Source organism: Mustela lutreola, chromosome 7 (genome assembly GCF_030435805.1).
Source record: "Mustela lutreola isolate mMusLut2 chromosome 7, mMusLut2.pri, whole genome shotgun sequence".
Lineage (NCBI taxonomy): Eukaryota > Metazoa > Chordata > Mammalia > Carnivora > Mustelidae > Mustela > Mustela lutreola.
In genome coordinates, this window is record NC_081296.1 from 115104168 (window position 1) to 115116294 (window position 12127).

Consider the following 12127-nt stretch of genomic DNA (forward strand, 5'->3'; position numbering starts at 1 on the left):
TGCTTACATCACAGAATACTTCATTACTCGTTTCTATCAAGCAATTCACTTTACAGAATCTGTTTTGAGTCAGCTCTAGAAGCGAATCTTACTGAAACATTATATTCATAGATAAGGAGTGATATTAGCAAATTAATTAGCCTTATTGTTTGGTTTCTTCTGAAAGGTAATTATTTGTTAAGGATAGCTCGATGAGAATAAGCTGTCTAAAATATTGACTGTAGATAGATGCTGGGAAAAGAGAGCGTGTGAATTGTAAAAACCTGTAAAATTTGGCTGCATGGTCTCAGATGTGCTTGAATGTTGGCTGCCCTCCTTCCACCCAAACTCTGCAAGCCCCTTGCTTCCCCTCTGTTGTACTTTTTGTCCGCATGTTGGCCATGGATAGTGGTATTGTTAGAATGTCTATCCTTTAGGATAGTTAAAAGTAAAGTGATGTTCTTACCTACCCAGTGGCCTTCTAGGAAATTGTAGACTGATTATATTGTTTTTAGAGTTATGAAAAGAGAGCTCGTGGTCCCCTCCTATTTTTTTGTATGTGTTGTGGGATTTGGGGCATGTTTAATGAGCAGTTATCTGTGTTACAAGTAAAGCAGAATATGTTCTGCCTTTAGAAATTATATTGATTAATGCTTTGAAAGGTATACTGGCCAATTTTGAGGCCAGGGTGAGGTACAAAGCATACTTCTTCTTTGTGCCCCTAGCCTTTGTGCTCAGGGGTTATTGTGCTTCAACAATAAATCGTTATACTTTCAATTTACGTTTGAAAAAAGAGTAAAGGCCTTCTAAGTGAGAAACTTGGGAATCATAAGATAGTGGAGGTCCCTAATACTGTTTAATCTGCAGGATCCAAAAGTGGCCTTTGTGTTAAATAGGCTAACTATAGACTTGAAGGTTTTTCAGAACCAGAGAAGCAAGATCTAATAATTTGTTTTATATGTTCTAACACTCTCCACATAGAAATTTTCCATTTGGTGTAAGTCGTGTGCCAAACGATGAAATGTATTGCCACTTTGGAGTCTAGTTATTCTAAATATAAAATTAAAAGAAGTAGACAAGATGAGCTCCAGAAATGGAGACAGAACACACGGAGTGTTGTTTTTTTTTTTTTCCTCCCGCCTGGGACAGTTTCATTTTGGTGACTTAAGAGTCGTGTCCTAGCACTTGAGCACCTTGCCAGCAGCTGTGGACCAGAAGCACAGACAACACCTGGGAGCTTGGGCGAGCTGGAGACTCTGAGGCCTGCTGAGGCAGAGCCTGCATCTTAACACAATCCCTATGAGATTCAGAAGTAAATTAGAGTTTGAGGGGCGCTGCTTGAAAATGCTGAGGTCTGCCCATGCATCACCCGATGTCAGAGCTGTGGCTTTAGCATGTGGATACGTAATCCATCCTGCTTTTCCAGGGGCTAGTCTTAGCAGTCGCCATGTCAACATGCATTTTCCTCCTGCAGCTTATCTTCCTACTTCTGGATGCATTCCTGGTTGAAAGTATGAAGTCAGGGAATTTGTGTGTGTCAGGGGGTGGGGGTGGAGGATAGTGGCAGGGGTTAGAGAAATTTCTGCGGATTATATGTAATAAAGAATGGAGACTGAGGAATTGGGAAAAAGCTGGAAAATTTTGTAGAAGAACAGAAACTCCAAGCTTATTTTTGATCTTCACGTGGTTAAACCATGAAAAAAGTACTTGTTGACTCAGGGTTCTTGGTTGTAGCAATCAGCCAGGGCTGGTTGGTTTAAGCAGCAAATAAGTTGTTTGGAAGCACATCACCGGGCTCACCAGGGTATCTGGGAGGGCTGGAAAGCCCAGCTGTGGCTATGCGGTCAGGGATGGAGCACGAGTCAGCCTGCGGAGCGGGTCTGGTGGACACTCCTGTTACTGCCAAATGATGGACACTGCAGCGTGCACCCTGGGGACTGTTGGTACCGAACCCTGCACGCCTGTGCCCAGCCAGGTGGTCGTGGAGCTCTGGATTCTTTGTAGTATCTCTGTTCCCAGAGGGAGCTCTGGGTGATCTTTGTATGCTTGGGTGGGTTTATCTGATTGGTTAGGAAGCTGGGAGAACAAGGTTTTGGCATTTTCACTGTCACTGTGGGAGGTGAACCCTGCCTCATTAGGCTCGAAGTTCCATATGCATAGAAACAGGGTTGAGATGCAGGTGGACAAAAAGAATGAGAAGTGTTTGATAGGGTTGCCTGTGTGTGCGCGCACGTGTGCACATGCACACGCAAGCACGCATGTGCGAATGGGTGTGTTCAGTTTACTAGATACGTTTATTTCGGTCAGGCACCTTCCTGGTTTTATGATGAAGGTTGTTAATAGAAAAATAGGATCCATTTTGTAGAATTTTGCTTCTTTGTTAAAAATTCTCGTATATATATATATATATATATATAAAATGAATACCAAAATGCTCATCTATCTATCTGTATCTATACACATATCTATCTATATCTATATCCATATCTATCATAAATACCAAATATTTTTTTAGGTTGCATTTAACCAGGACAGAACTTGATGTTTTCTCTGGGATTAAAAATCTTCCTAGCACTCACTCTGAAATACAGAGCTCATTACATTCACTTTCTAAATGAGAATCACATTTAGCGAAACCTCGACCATGTAATCAAGATAACGAGAGATTTTTAATTTGCCGGAGAGTGACTCACTTGTAGAGTACACACTTTGACTTGTGTTCTGATGGGAGGTTGAGAAATTATCACTGCCTCTGTGTACATGAGACACAAAGCAGAAAACAAAATCAGCACGCACTGTGTCATATTTGTACTGAGATAACACTGAGGAACAGCTGTGACTCTTTCAAATGACTCCATTTGTTTGATAATTGCCGGGTAAAAATAGTGCCACTATGGGCTATTTCAGGATGGCAGATGGCGTTCTAGATTATGTTCCTTTCCTCGTGCCCAAAAAGAACAGGATCGAGTCTTTCAGAAAAATCCTTGTCTGCGTGTGAGATAGCCTCAGGGAAGGGAAAGGGCACAGTCTCAGGCTCTGCTCTGCAGATAGGTAGGAAGCAGAGGCTGGGCTCTAAGGGAAACGGAATTGAATTATCCCGACCCAAGCAATGATGAGAAATAAAGGCATCCGTCTGTTGCCTAGGAACAGAAATATCTTGTGTGTCTTCTACAGCCGGAGGAACCAGGTCATTTACTCTCAGAGTTCAGCCATCAGTTATTCAAACAGAGCTGAAATGAGCCTCCTTTTTTTCTCGCTTCTCGAGGCGGAGGTTCTCATTAGATCCCCTCCTCGCTGTCTTCCATTCAGCAAACTGCTCTAATGTTCCCAACGCGTCTTCTCAAAGCTGTGCAGATCAGAAGTCTGCATTACTTGAGAGACAAAACAATACACTGTCTTCAGTAGCTGGCCTTTCGGTCTTTTCCTCTATTAAGAAGCTAATAGAGCTTCATGTGAGGAGAGCAGACCATTCTTCAGCCTTTCACCTAAAGGACATGTGACATTTGACATCGTGTTGGCATTCTCACCTGCACCTTAAGGAGGGATGGTTGTTTCTCTCTCTCTCTCTCTCTCTCACAAACACACACACACACACACACACACTCCCACCTGTAGGTTGAGAGTCAAGGAGGAAGGCAGAAACACCTATCTTTTGTGAAGTTTAAGGGCACACTTCTTGGTACTAAGAAGGTAGGACAAGTTTTGCAACCTTACCTGTATATATGGAGCTTTAAAAAATATGTATTTTGAAGAATTACCCATCAAAATCCTGATTCATTGGATCTTTGGTGCTGCCTGGGATCCTAAGGGTTTAAAAGTTTTCCAGGTGATTAGAGGTTAAAACTCAGTCCTATTTTCCCCCTTACTCATCCCCTGCTTAAGAGTGTCAGACCCCTAGAACCAGGTGGGAGACAGAAAGGCCTGGGCACGAAATTCTTGGGTTTCCTCATTCCTGTCCCGAGCTGAGTGTTTGCCCTTTGTCCTTCTCTCTAGGAAGCTCTGTGTACTGATGGTCACATGTTTCCCACGAAGGTAGTTTCCTTGCTCTTCACAGTTTGAGTGGGAATACTTACTCTCTCAGGAGCACTGAGGAGGGAAATTGACGCTTGGGCAGAAACACACTGGGAATATTTAGGAGGTGACTAGGCTGTAAAAAGCTGATTAGCAGAGCCCTAATCTCTGGGTGTTTCTGACCAGGTAGAGTGATAAGAGCAGAACATTAGGCACACATCATAGATATATCCAGCCCTGCAGGTGTGTGAATGCCCCTACATTCCCCTCACCATTCTCTTGGGTTTTGAGGAAACTCAGCTTAAATAAGAGTATTGTAGTATGCAGCAGCAAATAATTTAAAAAGTGAATGGCGTGTAGTTCCTATTTACCTTATTTATTTTTTCTTATAAAGAAAATAAGTGATTTTTATTACATTGAAAGCAAAGGCGATTATAAAACCTTTGAAAGATTCTCAGTATAACGATTAAAAAAAAAAAAAAAAAAGCTGAACACTTCTCCTAGAAAGCCTCCAGCCAAAGGCAGTTATTTCTTGCTTTTTTTTTTTTTTTTTTTTTGCTCAGTTATGTAAATGTCCATTTGTGGGAACAACAGAGTTGATCCAGAAATCTCATTTTAAAGGGAGGTGAGATGGAGTCCTGCTATCATGTGCAGGAAAGGAAACTTCGCCGGGAGCTCCGATGTGCAGGATCCCCTGATGTCCACCCCTACCTACCACCCCCCTCCCCACACACCCTGCTGGCTTATGACTAAGGCACCGTGGGTCTGATATTTAGGTAGACCTGGCCAGGAAATCACTCTCATTGTCTACTTGGTCAGAAACAAACACATTTCTCCCACTAGCTTGCCAAATCCTCAGGACTTTGATTTGAAAAAGGAGAAAGAGAAGAAAGTTCAACCAGATTTCACATCAAAACCTGTGTTTTGGAGCAATTTCAGGCCGTGCTTGCTTGCCTGTTCCTTCTTCTCTTTCCTCCCTCCCCTCTTTCCTTCCTTCCTTCCTTCCTTCCTTCCTTCCTTCCTCAACACAGAATCCAAAATGAACTTGCAGCTCTCCCCCTCCTGGTGATGTGGACTAGGAGGAGTCAGAGAACGTTCGCTCACCTGCCGTGGGAGGGGGGATGATGCCGACTGGGAGTGGCTGGGAGGGGCAGTGGAGGAGCTGCGAGGATTCGTCTAGAAGATGTGTCTTTGAGGAACGCACCTTTACTTTATACTGTTTAGGATTTGATGACAGTGTTGGGTCGAAACCCCCAGACCTCCTGTGGGTGCTAGGGTTCTAAACTACTAACAGTCTCTTAGGTGCAGAGTTAGGCACTTCTTCTGCACAATTTCCTGCTACTAATTTGGTTTCTTTGTGTGAGTCCGTTTATCCCAATGGACTTAATGTGCTTTTTAAGGAAGAAGTCAGCTCTATCCCACCCAGGATCCTACCAAAGCAGCTACCACTGCGTTTACACATGGTAAGCACTGAGTGACTTTACTATTAATTAATAATATTTTATGATTAATTTCCTTAGATGGCTCCCCTAGTGACTTAAAAACAAAAAGGAGAAGTGTGCCTTTTCTTGCCTTTCCCCTTTGGCTTCCAGGTTAACAAAATGAGCGATGAAGGGATTGCAACTGCCAAGAAGTAAGGATCTCTTTTCAGCAGTACGCCGCGCCACGGACGCTTAGCCCCCCTGACCTCAGTGCTCTTGGCAAATAGAGCTTAGTACACATTCTCCCTGATCATTTTGGGCATATCACTTTACCTCTCTGGACCTCAGCTCTAATATTTTATGATCTATGACTTTGTGACACAAATATCATTCCCAGATCCCCCATTCCCATGGTCCTGTGACCTTTTATTGCCAAAAAATAGCACCATCACCAACATCTTCATTGTAGGGGGCCTCTTCTCTGATACCCATCCCATCCTCCCTGGTCACCCTCTCTGTTCCTGTCAGCCCAGCAGACCTCCAGTCCGTTGCCCTCTCACATTTTCATTGTGCACAGTGCCCCATTTCTCATGCCTTTCCTTTCCTTTTTCTAAAAAAAAAAAAACAACAAAAAAACAACCCCCCAAAAACCTAGTTTAGATTGCACAATCTGTCAGTATAGTTATTCAAGCAGCTCAATGTTGTAGGAGAAAAATACACAATTGTGCTCATTGAGCTATAAATTCATGACAATAATCTAAAATTAACCCTTGATGCTCCTTGGCAATTCCACTTACACATGTTTAGTATATTTATTCTGCTTTCCAGAATTCTCACACTGTCTCCTTTTGCCCCCAGTCCCCTAGGATTCATTCCCATTGGGATGCCCTCGACTCACAACTTATTGAGAAAGTAAAAGTAGAAAGGCAGGCCAAATACCTGTCATCAAATTTACCAGCCCTCTTTATCTTTATCTAGACTCCATTCTCCACCTGCAGATGAAGTGTCTTTGTTCCCACCAAAGTCTGTTTCCACTTGTTCTCTTCCAGCGTGGTCACAGATATACTGGGCATCCAGCCTCATTGGTCTGGTATAATAACGGTTTGCATTTGTTGGCCTGACATAATTATGAATAAATAGTTGCCCTTATAAGTGACCCAGCTTGGACAATAAATTATATAGGTCCCTTTGTCATAGGACAAAGTTCCAAATATGGGATGATCTGTTTCTAGGCTCACTGTTCAGATCATCTCTATGCCAACATTATGCTGACCTAGTTACTCTGCCGGTGAGTTGGTTACCCAGCTTTATAATAAGTCCTGACACATGGTGGAGCAAATGCTCCCTTCTCTTCTTGCAAGTGTATTGGTTCTTCTTGGCCCTTGGCTATTTGTGTGTTTTAGAATCAGTTTGCAAATTTCCACAAGATCCTGTTGGGGGTTTGACTGGAGTTTTTTTAGGTCTCTAGATAAGTTTGGGGAGAATAGACATCATTATAAAACTCAAATCTTTGTATTCATTACCACATACATTGTTCTATTTTTAGTTCTTCCTTAATATTTTTTTGTAAAATGTCACAATTTTCTGTATCCAGCTTGAGCATATATTTTGTTGACTTCTTCCTAGGTATTTTTACAGTTTTTATTTCTCTTGTAAGTGGTGTTTTTAAAATATTATGTCTTATTTTGTTGTTTTTATTCTGGTGCACTGGACTTGCATATATTGTCTTATATGCAGCTAGTTTGCTAGATTTTCCTTTTACTTATGATAGTTTATAAATTTGTCAGGATTTTCTATGTAGATAATCACATCACTTGCAAAAATGATGGTTTTGTTTCTTTGTTTCCAATCCTTCTGCTTAAAGAAAAACTCTACTTTTTATTGACTTAAAGTATGTAAACAGGAAAGAGCACAGATAAATTTACCTGTTGGTACGTTTTTCACAAAATGATCATACTTATTTAGCTAGTACCTAGAAGAGAAAGCAGAATATTATTTGTGCCTTAGAAGCCCCCAACACTCCCTTCCACCGTGACGTCTCTGAAGAATAACCCAAAATATTTGTCTTGTCTTACTGACTTGGCTCTCCAGCATATCACTCTTTCCCTTTCTGCTGGAATAGTCCCAGAAACATACAGACATGCTTTCAAATCATCCTTCTTAAACAACTCTTCTATGACCTATGTCTCTTTCTAGCCATGGCTCCATTCTGTTGTTCCCCTTCTTGGCCAGACTTTTTGAACAAATGTCTCATGGTCACTTTCTTACTCCCTCACTCTATGGTTTTCTTTTTTACATATTTGAATATGGTTTTATCTTTGGTATTCTACCGAAATAGCTCCTGTCAAGATTCCAGTGACCTCCATGAGACCAAATCCAAAAGACGGTCCTGCCCGTATCCCTCTCCATCTCTTAGCATCATTTGATATAATTGGCCCTTGTTCATCTTGAAATACTTCCTTTTCATGGATTCCATTTATTTATTTGGGTAGTTACTTGTCTAATGCCCCTTTCTCTACCTAGACTCCAAGTTCCATAGGATACATTTTCATTGCTGTATTCCCAGGATCTACTCCAGTGTCTGGCATAGAGTGACAGATATTTGTCACCTGCGCCTTTGGGATGACGGTGCATATCTCATCATTTTGTGTCTTGTCTACTTGGATGCCTTACAGGTACTTCACATTCAACATGTTCATGAATGTGTTCATTATCTTATTCTGTAAACTCTCTCTTCCTCTAGTATGTCCTCTCTGAGTGTGCACAACTACCATCCATTAAACCAGAAACCTTAACTCCTTCTTCTTCATCATCCCCACACCCAGTCCATTATGAGTACCTGACCACACCATACCTAAATACCTTCTTCAAACCATCTACTTCCCTTCACCCCAATTTTCACCCTTCTGGCAGGCCGCCATGTTGAATATTATTGTCACAGCTTCTGGACTCTTGTTCTGAGCTGTTCTAAAGTCTGACATTGCTCCTCTCCTCAGTTCTCTAGATGGCAGCTAGTGATGGCACTTAAAAAAAAAAAATATAAGCCTAATTAAATCACCCTCCTATAGCAGCAATTACACCATATGCTAGCTTCCAAAATTTGGAAATAGAATTAGCAAACATATAGGGTAAGCAACACAGTGCAGGACTGTACTATCAAATACAAAGTATCAAATACTTATCAAGTCATTTGTATTTCATTCTCGTGTCACTATTTTCCCAAAACTTTAGAACATCCTTTGGGTTTCTCTACGACTATTTTATCTTCTACAAATATTGACCCATCTGGCACTTCTATTTCTGCACTTACCTTTTCTTTAAAGTGAAATCAGTAGACACTTTGAATAACAGAGGGCAGCTTCGCATGAATCACTGGAAAGAAATGTATAAGTAGAACTAGTTATGTGGGGTTAAGGCACAACCTGGCAATTCATTTGTCAACAACAACAGCCTTGTAAAAACATTAAAAAGAGAACTGCTCAGACTCCCCACATTAATATTAAGGATTGTTACAAGCGATCCAAGGAGGTCAGTTTTATAATTTATTAAAGGCTCTGTGCTTTAGTCAGTGATATTTAGGTATCAAATCAAAACCTAGATTTAAAATGGTAATTAAATAGCTTCTCTTCTCTACCGGTTGAGGCCTGAGTTGCTGCTCGAAGGAAAGCTCGCCCAATTGAAGGACAAAGTTGAAAAGTCCCTTGTTTTTGATGGCATGCACAGTTCTTAAATTTGAGGGCAACAAGGCATGACTACTTTTCTGTTTCCAGAATTAGCAAGAGTAACAGGACAAGATTAATAGGTGGGTTCATTATGCCTAAGAAATTGACTTTTTTTTTTTTTTCTTCAGAAAATAATTGCTTTTCTGGAGTGCAAAAAGCTTTTGCTCATTCAGTGTCAAGATCTGTTATGCTGATTGGGGGATGAAGTCACTCTTCCCACTGTTTGTAGGGCAGAAAGTCAATAAGTGTGATTGGCAGCTTTGTGCAACATTGAAAAGTCTCCAGCAGATTTCTCACTTGGGACCCACTAAAAACCAAAGGACTCCGGGAAATAGTCAAACTGTCCTCTTTTGACATAGGACCATAAACAACATGGAATGATTTATCCCATGAAAGATTTGAGCAGAATATTCTACTGATTTCTTTGGTTTGGCCACACCCTGCTATTCTTTCCTCTTAGGGGCTGCTCTTTCAGAAAGTTTTGTTAGAAATACATTATCTATCTAACATTGTATAACAAAATACCTTATTTAAATGGGTACAGGGAGGTAATGGAATGGAATGCTTAAAATCATGGGCTCTTGAATCAGAGATCTGGATTCAAATTTTGACTCAGTTGGTTGTGTGAACTTGGGTGAATTACTTACCTGCTCTGCTCCAGTTTCTTTATCTATAAAATGGGGGAAGAGGATAGTGGCCCCCACAGCGTTTTTTTGTGATAATTACATCTATTTACGTAAAATGCATGGCAGGTAGTGAAGGCTATGACTGCTATTACTGTTACTGTCATGGTTATAAGGTATAACAGAAAGTTCTCCTTTGGTCTTTCAGGGGACACCAAAGGTAAATTCAGCCTGGCACTAACATCTGTGGATGGATGAATCTTTGCACATGTAGCCAGGTAAATGTTTAGTATATGGCCACCTGAGCCTTGACAAAGCAAGCAAGTATTTGGAAATAAAAAGGAGTCCATGCTTTAGGGTGTCTTAATAGAAAGATAGATCTTATTTCTATTTTTTAGAACCACGATGATAAGAATAAAGCTAATAGCTCCCTATATAATGTCTCATCTTGTAATTCTCTCTCACATTTGGATTTTTGCCAGCGTTGGTACAAGACATTAGGATCCCATTCCTCATAGGAGGTCCAGGGAAAGTTTCTGTAGCCACTGCACACCAAAAAAAAAGTGGTTTGTGGCCACCAAGAACATGCAACTCAGGCCAGTCATTGGTGAATGAGTGGAACCCTTTTCAGTGGCAAAGGATCAAGAAGAGGCAGGACATTGTTCTTCTTTGAGTTAGGAGGAACATGAGCATACTTTCCCTCTCCTTCTAACTTCAGTTTCAGATGCTGGAAGAGTAGGTGGCTATCTTTGGTGGAAGTGTAGAGAGCTGGAGGGTAGTTTGGCTTGGTGGGTTGAGGGAGGATTATTGCCTTAAATAAAAGGAGCCAGGGTGGGTGCTGGAGCTGGGGGTGTGGAGCAGGGCATAGGAATAAGAGGGAAGGGTGTTGGGTTTTTGTTCAAATGCTGTTATATTTCCTAGGTTAATAAGAGGGGGCAAGGATTCAGATTCACTACCCTGTGGAGGGGCTACATTAGTCCCTGGGGTCCCCTGAGTGTGGAGTTCCAGATGAAGGAAGGAGCTGGGTCATCTTAAATTTCATCAGGAGTGCTTTCTTTCTTTCTTTCTTTTTTTTTTTTCCAGGAGTGCTTTCTGAATGACACTTTCCACCATTCCTCACAAAAAAAGAAAAAGAAAGACCCCAAACCACTCAAGCTTCTAAAGAAAATACAATTTTCACTTCTTTTTAGAAAAAAAGAAACCTGAGCTCTTTGTCTACAGTCCTTTTATTTGGATCCAGATTTTTATAAAGCCTTCAAATTCATTGATACATGAAAAAGTAAGGTTATTGTTGACAGGAATTGTGTGTGTGAGTAAATCATGCATAAGAGTAGCAAAAGGAAACCAAGCCTTGTTGTATGGAACAGTTTCCTGGCTGTGGTTCTGTGAGTGAATGGTAGCGGGCTGGCCGTGGGTGGGTGGTGGCTGGTGAATGAGGAAAACCAGCTTGGCTGGGTTGATTCTCCTCTTTGAAAAAGACCTTGTGCCCAAATGTCATGCATATCATTTTGCTTGAATGGATATGAACTATGCTGACAAAATAAATATGAGTCCCCAGAGTGCGGGGGACTTCCTGTTGGCAACTCCACTTCAGGTGCTTTCACTAGAGGAGGTGACATTTGGCCCCCAGCTGTGAAATTGTTCCACTGGCTTTTGCTAAGGTACCTTCTTTCTTTTGCCTCTTAAAATTCCACTGATTGCTTCATTTTTCTTCTGGCTCCGGAGAAAGCCAATGTTTTATTCTCTGATGTGCATTTGAGAACTGGATTTTTTGATTTGCCTTCTAACCTCTCCTTCTAGAACATAATACCCCTGTGTTCATGCACGCTCTCTCTCTGTGTCTCTGTCTCTCCTGCATCTGTTCTTTATGGCTAGCACAGTTTCATCTTTTTATCCCCCCTTGGAAATTTGAATACTGATTTGCATTTTAAGCCAATGGTTTCTTGCTTCTACTCTTGAGGATGTGATGTGAGGGGGATTCAGAATAATGAATCTCGGCTCCCTGTTGACTCATGTTGGGTGATTTGAGTGGCAGCTGCTGGAGTTGGCAGCCCGTGGGATCAGGTTCATGTGCCTTAGTAGCTGCTACAGCAGTGCTGAGAGCGGTGGTGGGGCTAGAGGGACTGACACCTGGGACCTTGCAGCATACTAAGTGATTATGCAGAAGACAACAACAAGACACTTTGTGAGGGGCGGGGGGAGTTTGGGGGGAGGTGATAAAGACAGAACAACTTATTAGAATGGGGAACAAGATGAAAAGTGAGGAAAAAAATCAGCCAGAAAACACGATAGAATGTAATCCCCGACTAAGAGAGGATTGAAGAAGTCGAAGGGGACCAAAAGGATAAGTTGATAGATGTGCTTTGAATCT